Genomic DNA, 13923 nt, shown 5'->3' with positions numbered 1-13923 from the left:
AGTGAGTCCCGGAGCCGTGAGGATAGTGAGTACCGGAGCAGTGTGGACAGTGAGTCCCGGTGCAGTGCGGACAGTGAGTCCCGGAACAGTGTGGACTGAGTCCCGGAGCAGTGTGGAGAGTGAGTCCCGGTGCAGTGCGGACAGTGAGTCGCGGAGCAGTGTGGATACTGAGTTCCAGAGCAGTGTGGACACTGAGTCCCGGTGTAGTGCAGACAGTGAGTCCCGGAGCAGTGCTGACAGTGAGTCCCGCTGCAATGCGGACAGTGAGTCGCGGAGCAGTGCGGATACTGAGTTCCAGAGCAGTGTGGACACTGAGTCCCGGTGTAGTGCAGACAGTGAGTCCCGGAGCAGTGCGAACAGTGAGTCCCGGTGCAGTGTGGACAGTGAGTCCTGGAGCAGTGTGGACAGTGAGTCCCGGTGCAGTGCAGACAGTGAGTCCTGGAGCAGTGTGGACAGTGAGTCCTGGAGCAGTGTGGACAGTGAGTCCCGGAGCAGCGTGGATATTGAGGTCCGGAGCCGTGTGGAGAGTGAGTCCTGGAGCAGTGCAGACAGTGAGTCCCGGAGCAGGGTGTATAGTGAGTCCTGGAACAGTGTGCACAGTGAGTCCCGGAGCAGGGTGGATAGTGAGACCTGGAGACGTGTGGACAGTGAGTCCCGGTGCAGTGCAGACAGTGAGTCCTGGAGCAGTGTGGACAGTGTGTCCTGGTGCAGTTTGGTCAGTGAGTCCCAGAGCAGTGTGGACAGTGAGTCCTGGAGCAGTGTGAAAAGTGAGTCCCGGAGTAGTGTGGACAGTGATTCCCAGAGCAGTGTGGACAGTGAGTCCCGGTGCAGTGTGGACAGTGAGTCCTGGAGCAGTGTGGACAGTGAGTCCCGGTGCAGTGCAGACAGTGAGTCCCGGTGCAGTGTGGACAGTGAGTCCCGGAGCAGTTTGGACAATGAGTCCCGGAGAAGTGTGGATTCCGAGTCCCGGAGCAGTGTGGACAGTGTGTCACGGACAGTGTGAACAGTGAGTCCTGGAGCAGTGTGAACAGTGAGTGCCGGAGTAGTGTGGACAGTGAGTCCCAGAGCAGTGTGGATACTGAGTCCCGGAACAGTGTGGATACTGAGTCCCAGAGCAGTGTGGACAGTGTGTCCTGGTGCAGTTTGGACAGTGAGTCCCGGTGCAGTGTGGACAGTGAGTCCTGGAGCAGTGTGGACAGTGAGTCCCGGTGCAGTGCAGACAGTGAGTCCCGGAGCCGTGTGGACAGTGAGTCCCCAAGCCGTGTGGTAAATGAGTCCCGGAGCCATGTGGACAGTGAGTCCCAGAGCAGTGTGGATAGTGAGTCCCAGAGCAGGGCGGACAGTGAGTCGAGGAGCAGTGTGGACAGTGAGTCCCGGTACAATGCAGACAGTCAGTCCCGGAACAGTGTGGACAGTGAGTCCCAGAGCCGTGTGGACAGTGAGTCCCGGTGCAGTGTGGACAGTGTGTCCTGGTGCAGTTTGGACAGTGAGTCCCGGAGCAGTGTGGACAGTGTGTCACGGACAGTGTGAACAGTGAGTCCTGGAGCAGTGTGAACAATGAGTGCCGGAGTAGTGTGGACAGTGAGTCCCAGAGCAGTGTGGATACTGAGTCCCGGAGCAGTGTGGACAGTGTGTCCAGGAACAGTGTGGACAGTGACTCCCAGTGCAGTGCTAACAGTGAGTTCCGCTGCAATGCGGACAGTGAGTCGCGGAGCAGTGTGGATACTGAGTTCCAGAGCAGTGTGGACACTGAGTCCCGGTGTAGTGCAGACAGTGAGTCCCGGAGCAGTGCGAACAGTGAGTCCCGGTGCAGTGTGGACAGTGAGTCCTGGAGCAGTGTGGACAGTGAGTCCCGGTGCAGTGCAGACAGTGAGTCCTGGAGCAGTGTGGACAGTGAGTCCTGGAGCAGTGTGGACAGTGAGTCCCGGAGCAGTGTGGATATTGAGGTCCGGAGCCGTGTGGACAGTGAGTCCTGGAGCAGTGCAGACAGTGAGTCCCGGAGCAGGGTGGATAGTGAGACCCGGAGACGTGTGGACAGTGAGTCCCGGAGCAATGCGGACAGTGAGTCCCGGAGCAGTGTGAACAGTGAGTCCTGGAGCAGTGTGGACAGTGAGTCCCAGAGCCGTGTGGACAGTGAGTCCTGGTGCAGTGTGAACAGTGGGTCCCGGTGCAGTGCGGACAGTGAGTCCCAGAGCAGTGCGGACAGTGATTCCCAGAGCAGTGTGGACAATAAGTCCCGGTGCAGTGTGGACAGTGAGTACCGGAGCATTGTGGAGAGTGAGTCCCGGTGCAGTGCGGAAGGTGAGTCCTGGAGCAGTGTGGACTGAGTCCCAGAGCGGTGTGGACAATGAGTCCCGGTGCAGTGCAGACAGTGAGTCCTGGAGCAGTGTGGACAGTGTGTCCTGGTGCAGTTTGGACAGTGAGTCCCAGAGCAGTGTGGACAGTGTGTCCCGGTCAGTGTGGACAGAGAGTCCTGGAGCAGTGTGAACAGTGAGTCCCGGAGTAGTGTGGACAGTGATTCCCAGAGCAGTGTGGACAATAAGTCCCGGTGCAGTGTGGACAGTGAGTACCGGAGCATTGTGGACAGTGAGTCCCGGTGCAGTGCGGACAGTGAGTCCTGGAGCAGTGTGGACTGAGTCCCGGAGCCGTGTGGAGAGTGAGTCCCGGTGCAGTGCAGACAGTGAGTCACGGAGCAGTGCGGATAGTGAGTCCCGGAGCAGTGTGGACCGTGAGTCCCAGAGCAGAGTGTGGACAGTGAGTCCCAGAGCAGTGTGGACAGTGAGTCCCAGAGCCGTGTGGACAGTGAGTCCAGGTGCAGTGTGAACAGTGAGTCCCGGAGCAGTGTGAACAGTGAGTCCCAGAGCCGTGTGGACAGTGAGTCCTGGTGCAGTGTGAACAGTGGGTCCCGGTGCAGTGCGGACAGTGAGTCCCAGAGCAGTGCGGACAGTGATTCCCAGATCAGTGTGGACAGTGAGTCCCGGTGCAGTGCAGACAGTGAGTCCCGGAGCAGGTGGATAGTGAGTCCCGGAGCCGTGTGGATACTGAGCCCCAGAGCAGTGTGGACAGTAAGTCCCGGAGCAATGCGGACAGTGAGTCCCGGAGCAGGGTGGATAGTGAGTCCCGGAGCCGTGTGGACAGTGAGTCCCGGAGCCGTGTGGACAGTGAGTCCCAGAGCAGTGTGGATAATGAGTCCCAGAGCAGGGCAGACAGTCAGTCCCGGAGCAGTGTGGACAGTGAGTCACAGAGCCGTGTGGACAGTGAGCCACGGGGCAGTGTGGACAGTGAGACCCCGAGCAGTGTGGACAGTGAGTCCCAGAGCAGTGTGGACAGTGTGTCCTGGTGCAGTTTGGACAGTGAGTCCTGGAGCAGTGTGAACAGTGAGTCCCGGAGTAGTGTAGACAGTGAGTCCCGGAGTAGTGTGGATACTGAGTCCCGGAGCAGTGTGGACAGTGAGTCCCGGAGCCGTGTGGACAGTGAGTCCCAGAGCTGTGTGGACAGTGAGTCCCGGTGCAGTGTGAACAGTGAGTCCCGGAGCATTATGGACAGTGAGTTCCGGTGCAGTGCGGACAGTGAGTCCCGGAGCAGTGTGGACTGAGTCCCGGAGCCGTGTGGAGAGTGAGTCCCGGTGCAGTGCGGACAGTGAGTCCCGGAGCAGTGTATACAGTGAGTCCCGGAGCAGTGTGGACAGTGTGTCCCGGTGCAGTGCCGACAGTGAGTCCCGGAGCAGTGCCGTCAGTGAGTCCCAGAGCAGGTTGGACAGTGAGTCCCGGAGCCGTGTGGACAGTGAGTCCCAGAACAGTGAGGACAGTGAGTCCCGGAGCCGTGAGGATAGTGAGTACCGGAGCAGTGTGGACAGTGAGTCCCGGTGCAGTGCGGACAGTGAGTCCCGGAGCAGTGTGGACTGAGTCCCGGAGCAGTGTGGAGAGTGAGTCCCGGTGCAGTGCGGACAGTGAGTCGCGGAGCAGTGTGGATACTGAGTTCCAGAGCAGTGTGGACACTGAGTCCCGGTGTAGTGCAGACAGTGAGTCCCGGAGCAGTGCTGACAGTGAGTCCCGCTGCAATGCGGACAGTGAGTCGCGGAGCAGTGCGGATACTGAGTTCCAGAGCAGTGTGGACACTGAGTCCCGGTGTAGTGCAGACAGTGAGTTCCGGAGCAGTGCGAACAGTGAGTCCCGGTGCAGTGTGGACAGTGAGTCCTGGAGCAGTGTGGACAGTGAGTCCCGGTGCAGTGCAGACAGTGAGTCCTGGAGCAGTGTGGACAGTGAGTCCTGGAGCAGTGTGGACAGTGAGTCCCGGAGCAGCGTGGATATTGAGGTCCGGAGCCGTGTGGAGAGTGAGTCCTGGAGCAGTGCAGACAGTGAGTCCCGGAGCAGGGTGTATAGTGAGTCCTGGAACAGTGTGCACAGTGAGTCCCGGAGCAGGGTGGATAGTGAGACCTGGAGACGTGTGGACAGTGAGTCCCGGTGCAGTGCAGACAGTGAGTCCTGGAGCAGTGTGGACAGTGTGTCCTGGTGCAGTTTGGTCAGTGAGTCCCAGAGCAGTGTGGACAGTGAGTCCTGGAGCAGTGTGAAAAGTGAGTCCCGGAGTAGTGTGGACAGTGATTCCCAGAGCAGTGTGGACAGTGAGTCCCGGTGCAGTGTGGACAGTGAGTCCTGGAGCAGTGAGGACAGTGAGTCCCAGAGCCGTGTGGACAGTGAGTCCCAGAGCAGTGTGGACAGTGTGTCCCGGTGCAGTGCGGACAGTGAGTCCTGGAGCAGTGTGGACTGAGTCCCAGAGCAGTGTGGACAATGAGTCCCGGTGCAGTGCAGACAGTGAGTCCTGGAGCAGTGAGGACAGTGAGTCCCAGAGCCGTGTGGACAGTGAGTCCCAGAGCAGTGTGGACACTGTGTCCCGGTCAGTGTGGACAGTGAGTCCTGGAGCAGTGTGAACAGTGAGTCCCGGAGTAGTGTGGACAGTGAGTCCCGGAGCAGGGTGGATAGTGAGACACGGAGACGTGTGGACAGTGAGTCCCGGAGCAGTGCAGACAGTGAGTCCCGGAGCAGGGTGGATAGTGAGACACGGAGACGTGTGGACAGTGAGTCCCGGAGCAGTGCGGACAGTGAGTCCCGGAGCAGGGTGGATAGTGAGTCCCGGAGCAGTGTGGACCGTGAGTCCCAGAGCAGGGTGTGGACAGTGAGTCCCAGAGCAGTGTGGACAGTGAGTCCCAGAGCCGTGTGGACAGTGAGTCCTGGAGCAGTGTGGACAGTGAGTCCTGGAGCAGTGTGAACAGTGAGTCCCGGAGAAGTGTGGACAGTGAGTCCCAGAGCCGTGTGGACAGTGAGTCCTGGTGCAGTGTGAACAGTGGGTCCCGGTGCAGTGCGGACAGTGAGTCCCAGAGCAGTGCGGACAATGATTCCCAGAGCAGTGCGGACAGTGAGTCCCAGAGCAGTGCGGACAGTGATTCCCAGAGCAGTGTGGACAATAAGTCCCGGTGCAGTGTGGACAGTGAGTACCGGAGCATTGTGGACAGTGAGTCCCGGTGCAGTGCGGACAGTGAATCCTGGAGCAGTGTGGACTGAGTCCCGGAGCCGTGTGGAGAGTGAGTCCCGGTGCAGTGCAGACAGTGAGTCACGGAGCAGTGCGGACAGTGAGTCACGGAGCAGTGCGGACAGTGAGTCACGGAGCAGTGTGGTCAATGAGTCCCGGTGCAGTGCAGACAGTGAGTCCTGGAGCAGTGTGGACAGTGTGTCCTGGTGCAGTTTGGACAGTGAGTCCCGGAGCAGTGTGGACAGTGTGTCCCGGTCAGTGTGGACAGTGAGTCCTGGAGCAGTGTGGACAGTGAGTCCCAGAGCAGTATGGACAGTGTGTTCCGGTGCAGTGTGGACAGTGAGTCCTGGAGCAGTGTGGACAGTGAGTCCCGGTGCAGTGCAGTCAGTGAGTCCCGGAGCAGGGTGGATAGTGAGTCCCGGAGCCGTGTGGATACTGAGCCCCAGAGCAGTGTGGACAGTGAGTCCCGGAGCAATGCGGGCAGTGAGTCCCGGAGCAGGGTGGATAGTGAGTCCCGGAGCCGTGTGGACAGTGAGTCCCGGAGCCGTGTGGACAGTGAGTCCCAGAGCAGTGTGGATAATGAGTCCCAGAGCAGGGCAGACAGTCAGTCCCGGAGCAGTGTGGACAGTGAGTCACAGAGCCGTGTGGACAGTGAGCCACGGGGCAGTGTGGACAGTGAGACCCCGAGCAGTGTGGACAGTGAGTCCCGGAGCAGTGTGGACAGTGTGTCCTGGTGCAGTTGGGACAGTGAGTCCTGGAGCAGTGTGAACAGTGAGTCCCGGAGTAGTGTGGACAGTGAGTCCCGGAGCACTGTGGACAGTGAGTCCCAGAGCAGTGAGGACAGTGAGTCCCGGAGCCGTGTGGACAGTGAGTCCCAGAGCTGTGTGGACAGTGAGTCCCGGTGCAGTGTGAACAGTGAGTCCCGGAGCATTGTGGACAGTGAGTCCCGGTGCAGTACGGACAGTGAGTCCCGGAGCAGTGTGGACTGAGTCCCGGAGCCGTTTGGAGAGTGAGTCCCGGTGCAGTGCGGACAGTGAGTCCCGGAGCAGTGTATACAGTGAGTCCCGGAGCAGTGTGGACAATGTGTCCCGGTGCAGTGCCGACAGTGAGTCCCGGAGCAGTGCCGTCAGTGAGTCCCAGAGCAGGTTGGACAGTGAGTCTAGGAGCCGTGTGGACAGTGAGTCCCAGAACAATGAGGACAGTGAGTCCCGGAGCCGTGTGGACAGTGAGTCCCAGAGCAGTGAGGATAGTGAGTACTGGAGCAGTGTGGACAGTAAGTCCCGGTGCAGTGCGGACAGTGAGTCCCGGAGCAGTGTGGACTGAGTCCCGGAGCCGTGTGGAGAGTGAGTCCCGGTGCAGTGCAGACAGTGAGTCCCAGAGCAGAGAGGACAGTGAGTCCCGGTGCAGTGCGGACAGTGAGTCACGGAGCAGTGCGGACAGTGAGTCACGGAGCAGTGTGGACAATGAGTCCCGGTGCAGTGCAGACAGTGAGTCCCAGAGCAGTGAGGACAGTGAGTCCCGGTGCAGTGCGGACAGTGAGTCCCAGAGCAGAGAGGACAGTGAGTCCCGGTGCAGTGCGGACAGTGAGTCACGGAGCAGTGCGGACAGTGAGTCACGGAGCAGTGTGGACAATGAGTCCTGGAGCAGTGCGGACAGTGAGTCCCAGAGCAGAGAGGACAGTGAGTCCCGGTGCAATGCGGACAGTGAGTCACGGAGCAGTGCGGACAGTGAGTCACGGAGCAGTGTGGACAATGAGTCCCGGTGCAGTGCAGACAGTGAGTCCTGGAGCAATGTGGACAGAGAGTCCCAGAGCAGGGAGGACAGGGAGTCCCGGAGACGTGTGGACAGTGAGTCCCGGAGCAATGCGGACAGTGAGTCCCGGAGCAGGGTGGATAGTGAGTCCCGGAGCCGTGTGGATACTGAGCCTCGGAGCAGTGTGGACAGTGAGTCCTAGAGCAATGCGGACAGTGAGTCCCGGAGCAGGGTGGATAGTGAGTCCCGGAGCCGTGTGGTAAATGAGCCCCGGAGCCGTGTGGACAGTGAGTCCCAGAGCAGTGTGGATAGTGAGTCACAGAGCAGGGCGGACAGTGAGTCGAGGAGCAGTGTGGACAGTGAGTCCCGGTACAATGCAGACAGTCAGTCCCGGAACAGTGTGGACAGTGAGTCACAGAGCCGTGTGGACAGTGAGTCACGGGGCAGTGTGGACAGTGAGACCCCAAGCAGTGTGGACAGTGAGTCCCGGTACAATGCAGACAGTCAGTCCCGGAACAGTGTGGACAGTGAGTCACAGAGCCGTGTGGACAGTCAGTCCCGGAGCAGTGTGGACAGTGAGTCCCGGAGCCGTGTGGACAGTGTGTCCTGGTGCAGTTTGGACAGTGAGTCCCGGAGAAGTGTGGATTCAGAGTCCCGGAGCAGTGTGGACAGTGTGTCACGGACAGTGTGGACAGTGAGTCCTGGAGCAGTGTGAACAGTGAGTCCCGGAGTAGTGTGGACAGTGAGTCCCGGAGCAGTGTGGATACTGAGTCCCGTAGCAGTGTGGATACTGAGTCCCAGAGCAGTGTGGACAGTATGTCCAGGAGCAGTGTGGACAGTGACTCCCAGTGCAGTGCTGACAGTGACACCCGCTGCAATGCGGACAGTGAGTCCCGGAGCAGTGTGGATACTGAGTTCCAGAGCAGTGTGGACACTGAGTCCCGGTGTAGTGCAGACAGTGAGTCCGGGAGCAGTGCGAACAGTGAGTCCCGGTGCAGTGTGGACAGTGAGTCACGGAGCAGTGCGGACAGTGAGTCACGGAGCAGTGTGGTCAATGAGTCCCGGTGCAGTGCAGACAGTGAGTCCTGGAGCAGTGTGGACAGTGTGTCCTGGTGCAGTTTGGACAGTGAGTCCCGGAGCAGTGTGGACAGTGTGTCCCGGTCAGTGTGGACAGTGAGTCCTGGAGCAGTGTGGACAGTGAGCCCCAGAGCAGTGTGGACAGTGAGTTCTGGTGCAGTGTGGACAGTGAGTCCTGGAGCAGTGTGGACAGTGAGTCCCGGTGCAGTGCAGACAGTGAGTCCCGGAGCAGGGTGGATAGTGAGTCCCGGAGCCGTGTGGATACTGAGCCCCAGAGCAGTGTGGACAGTGAGTCCCGGAGCAATGCGGACAGTGAGTCCCGGAGCCGTGTGGACAGTGAGTCCCGGAGCCGTGTGGACAGTGAGTCCCAGAGCAGTGTGGATAATGAGTCCCAGAGCTGGGCAGACAGTCAGTCCCGGAGCAGTGTGGACAGTGAGTCACAGAGCCGTGTGGACAGTGAGCCACGGGGCAGTGTGGACAGTGAGACCCCGAGCAGTGTGGACAGTGAGTCCCGGAGCAGTGTGGACAGTGTGTCCTGGTGCAGTTGGGACAGTGAGTCCTGGAGCAGTGTGAACAGTGAGTCCCGGAGTAGTGTGGACAGTGAGTCCCGGAGCAGTGTGGACAGTGAGTCCCAGAGCAGTGAGGACAGTGAGTCCCGGAGCCGTGTGGACAGTGAGTCCCAGAGCTGTGTGGACAGTGAGTCCCGGAGCAGTGTGGACAATGTGTCCCGGTGCAGTGCCGACAGTGAGTCCCGGAGCAGTGCCGTCAGTGAGTCCCAGAGCAGGTTGGACAGTGAGTCCCGGAGCCGTGTGGACAGTGAGTCCCAGAACAATGAGGACAGTGAGTCCCGGAGCCGTGTGGACAGTGAGTCCCAGAGCAGTGAGGATAGTGAGTACCGGAGCAGTGTGGACAGTGAGTCCCGGTGCAGTGCGGGCAGTGAGTCCCGGAGCAGTGTGGACTGAGTCCCGGAGCCATGTGGAGAGTGAGTCCCGGTGCAGTGCAGACAGTGAGTCCCAGAGCAGAGAGGACAGTGAGTCCCGGTGCAGTGCGGACAGTGAGTCACGGAGCAGTGCGGACAGTGAGTCACGGAGCAGTGTGGACAATGAGTCCCGGTGCAGTGCAGACAGTGAGTCCCAGAGCAGTGAGGACAGTGAGTCCCGGTGCAGTGCGGACAGTGAGTCCCAGAGCAGAGAGGACAGTGAGTCCCGGTGCAATGCGGACAGTGAGTCACGGAGCAGTGCGGACAGTGAGTCACGGAGCAGTGTGGACAATGAGTCCCGGTGCAGTGCAGACAGTGAGTCCTGGAGCAATGTGGACAGAGAGTCCCAGAGCAGGGAGGACAGGGAGTCCCGGAGACGTGTGGACAGTGAGTCCCGGAGCAATGCGGACAGTGAGTCCCGGAGCAGGGTGGTTAGTGAGTCCCGGAGCCGTGTGGATACTGAGCCCCGGAGCAGTGTGGACAGTGAGTCCCAGAGCAATGCGGACAGTGAGTCCCGGAGCAGGGTGGATAGTGAGTCCCGGAGCCGTGTGGTAAATGAGCCCCGGAGCCGTGTGGACAGTGAGTCACAGAGCAGGGCGGACAGTGAGTCGAGGAGCAGTGTGGACAGTGAGTCCCGGTACAATGCAGACAGTCAGTCCCGGAACAGTGTGGACAGTGAGTCACAGAGCCGTGTGGACAGTCAGTCCCGGAGCAGTGTGGACAGTGAGCCCCAGAGCAGGGAGGACAGTGAGACCCAGAGACGTGTGGACAGTGAGTCCCGGAGCAGGGGGGATAGTGAGTTCCGGAGCCGTGTGGATACTAAGCCCCGGAGTTGTGTGGACAGTGAGTCCCAGAGCAATGCGGACAGTGAGTCCCGCAGCAGGGTGGATAGTGAGTCCCCAAGCCGTGTGGTAAATGAGTCCCGGAGCCGTGTGGATAGTGAGTCCCAGAGCAGGGCGGACAGTAAGTCGAGGAGCAGTGTGGACAGTGAGTCCCGGTACAATGCAGACAGTCAGTCCCGGAACAGTGTGGACAGTGAGTCACAGAGCCGTGTGGACAGTGAGACCCCGAGCAGTGTGGACAGTGTCTCCTGGTGCAGTTTGGACAGTGAGTCCCGGAGCCGTGTGGACAGTGAGTCCCAGAGCAGTGAGGACAGTGAGTCCTGGTGCAGTTTGGACAGTGAGTCCCGGAGAAGTGTGGATTCTGATTCCCGGAGCAGTGTGGACAGTGTGTCTCGGACAGTGTGGACAGTGAGTCCTGGAGCAGTGTGAACAGTGAGTCCCGGAGCCGTGTGGACAGTGAGTCCCAGAGCAGTGAGGACAGTGAATCCCGGAGCCGTGTGGACAGTGAGTCCCAGAGCAGTGTGGACAGTGAGTCCCAGAGCAGTGAGGACAGTGAGTCCCAGAGCCGTGTGGACAGTGAGTCCAGGTGCAGTGTGGACAGTGAGTCCCAGAGCAGTGTGGACAGTGAGTCCCAGAGCCGTGTGGACAGTGAGTCCAGGTGCAGTGTGAACAGTGAGTCCCAGAGCAGTGTGGACAGTGAGTCCCAGAGCCGTGTGGACAGTGAGTCCTGGTGCAGTGTGAACAGTGGGTCCCGGTGCAGTGCGGACAGTGAGTCCCAGAGCAGTGCGGACAGTGATTCCCAGATCAGTGTGGACAGTGAGTCCCGGTGCAGTGCAGACAGTGAGTCCCGGAGCAGGTGGATAGTGAGTCCCGGAGCCGTGTGGATACTGAGCCCCAGAGCAGTGTGGACAGTAAGTCCCGGAGCAATGCGGACAGTGAGTCCCGGAGCAGGGTGGATAGTGAGTCCCGGAGCCGTGTGGACAGTGAGTCCCGGAGCCGTGTGGACAGTGAGTCCCAGAGCAGTGTGGATAATGAGTCCCAGAGCAGGGCAGACAGTCAGTCCCGGAGCAGTGTGGACAGTGAGTCACAGAGCCGTGTGGACAGTGAGCCACGGGGCAGTGTGGACAGTGAGACCCCGAGCAGTGTGGACAGTGAGTCCCAGAGCAGTGTGGACAGTGAGTCCTGGAGCAGTGTGAACAGTGAGTCCCGGGGTAGTGTAGACAGTGAGTCCCGGAGTAGTGTGGATACTGAGTCCCGGAGCAGTGTGGACAGTGAGTCCCGGAGCCGTGTGGACAGTGAGTCCCAGAGCTGTGTGGACAGTGAGTCCCGGTGCAGTGTGAACAGTGAGTCCCGGAGCATTATGGACAGTGAGTTCCGGTGCAGTGCGGACAGTGAGTCCCGGAGCAGTGTGGACTGAGTCCCGGAGCCGTGTGGAGAGTGAGTCCCGGTGCAGTGCGGACAGTGAGTCCCGGAGCAGTGTATACAGTGAGTCCCGGAGCAGTGTGGACAGTGTGTCCCGGTGCAGTGCCGACAGTGAGTCCCGGAGCAGTGCCGTCAGTGAGTCCCAGAGCAGGTTGGACAGTGAGTCCCGGAGCCGTGTGGACAGTGAGTCCCAGAACAGTGAGGACAGTGAGTCCCGGAGCCGTGAGGATAGTGAGTACCGGAGCAGTGTGGACAGTGAGTCCCGGTGCAGTGCGGACAGTGAGTCCCGGAGCAGTGTGGACTGAGTCCCGGAGCAGTGTGGAGAGTGAGTCCCGGTGCAGTGCGGACAGTGAGTCGCGGAGCAGTGTGGATACTGAGTTCCAGAGCAGTGTGGACACTGAGTCCCGGTGTAGTGCAGACAGTGAGTCCCGGAGCAGTGCTGACAGTGAGTCCCGCTGCAATGCGGACAGTGAGTCGCGGAGCAGTGCGGATACTGAGTTCCAGAGCAGTGTGGACACTGAGTCCCGGTGTAGTGCAGACAGTGAGTCCCGGAGCAGTGCGAACAGTGAGTCCCGGTGCAGTGTGGACAGTGAGTCCTGGAGCAGTGTGGACAGTGAGTCCCGGTGCAGTGCAGACAGTGAGTCCTGGAGCAGTGTGGACAGTGAGTCCTGGAGCAGTGTGGACAGTGAGTCCCGGAGCAGCGTGGATATTGAGGTCCGGAGCCGTGTGGAGAGTGAGTCCTGGAGCAGTGCAGACAGTGAGTCCCGGAGCAGGGTGTATAGTGAGTCCTGGAACAGTGTGCACAGTGAGTCCCGGAGCAGGGTGGATAGTGAGACCTGGAGACGTGTGGACAGTGAGTCCCGGTGCAGTGCAGACAGTGAGTCCTGGAGCAGTGTGGACAGTGTGTCCTGGTGCAGTTTGGTCAGTGAGTCCCAGAGCAGTGTGGACAGTGAGTCCTGGAGCAGTGTGAAAAGTGAGTCCCGGAGTAGTGTGGACAGTGATTCCCAGAGCAGTGTGGACAGTGAGTCCCGGTGCAGTGTGGACAGTGAGTCCTGGAGCAGTGTGGACAGTGAGTCCCGGTGCAGTGCAGACAGTGAGTCCCGGTGCAGTGTGGACAGTGAGTCCCGGAGCAGTTTGGACAATGAGTCCCGGAGAAGTGTGGATTCCGAGTCCCGGAGCAGTGTGGACAGTGTCACGGACAGTGTGAACAGTGAGTCCTGGAGCAGTGTGAACAGTGAGTGCCGGAGTAGTGTGGACAGTGAGTCCCAGAGCAGTGTGGATACTGAGTCCCGGAACAGTGTGGATACTGAGTCCCAGAGCAGTGTGGACAGTGTGTCCTGGTGCAGTTTGGACAGTGAGTCCCGGTGCAGTGTGGACAGTGAGTCCTGGAGCAGTGTGGACAGTGAGTCCCGGTGCAGTGCAGACAGTGAGTCCCGGAGCCGTGTGGACAGTGAGTCCCGGAGCAGTTTGGACAATGAGTCCCGGAGAAGTGTGGATTCCGAGTCCCGGAGCAGTGTGGACAGTGTGTCACGGACAGTGTGAACAGTGAGTCCTGGAGCAGTGTGAACAGTGAGTGCCGGAGTAGTGTGGACAGTGAGTCCCAGAGCAGTGTGGATACTGAGTCCCGGAGCAGTGTGAACATTGGGTCCCGGTGCAGTGCGGACAGTGAGTCCCAGAGCAGGGCGGACAGTAAGTCGAGGAGCAGTGTGGACAGTGAGTCACAGAGCCGTGTGGACAGTGAGCCACGGGGCAGTGTGGACAGTGAGACCCCGAGCAGTGTGGACAGTGAGTCCCGGAGCAGTGTGGACAGTGTGTCCTGGTGCAGTTGGGACAGTGAGTCCTGGAGCAGTGTGAACAGTGAGTCCCGGAGTAGTGTGGACAGTGAGTCCCGGAGCAGTGTGGACAGTGAGTCCCAGAGCAGTGAGGACAGTGAGTCCCGGAGCCGTGTGGACAGTGAGTCCCAGAGCTGTGTGGACAGTGAGTCCCGGAGCAGTGTGGACAATGTGTCCCGGTGCAGTGCCGACAGTGAGTCCCGGAGCAGTGCCGTCAGTGAGTCCCAGAGCAGGTTGGACAGTGAGTCCCGGAGCCGTGTGGACAGTGAGTCCCAGAACAATGAGGACAGTGAGTCCCGGAGCCGTGTGGACAGTGAGTCCCGGTGCAGTGCGGACAGTGAGTCCCGGAGCAGTGTGGACTGAGTCCCGGAGCCATGTGGAGAGTGAGTCCCGGTGCAGTGCAGACAGTGAGTCCCAGAGCAGAGAGGACAGTGAGTCCCGGTGCAGTGCGGACAGTGAGTCACGGAGCAGTGCGGACAGTGAGTCACGGAGC

Source organism: Chiloscyllium plagiosum, unplaced genomic scaffold, assembly GCF_037043375.1.
Source record: "Chiloscyllium plagiosum isolate Xiang-an unplaced genomic scaffold, Cpla_swu_hap1 HiC_scaffold_32, whole genome shotgun sequence".
Classification (NCBI taxonomy): Eukaryota; Metazoa; Chordata; class Chondrichthyes; order Orectolobiformes; family Hemiscylliidae; genus Chiloscyllium; species Chiloscyllium plagiosum.
This window is presented reverse-complemented; position numbering follows the sequence as displayed.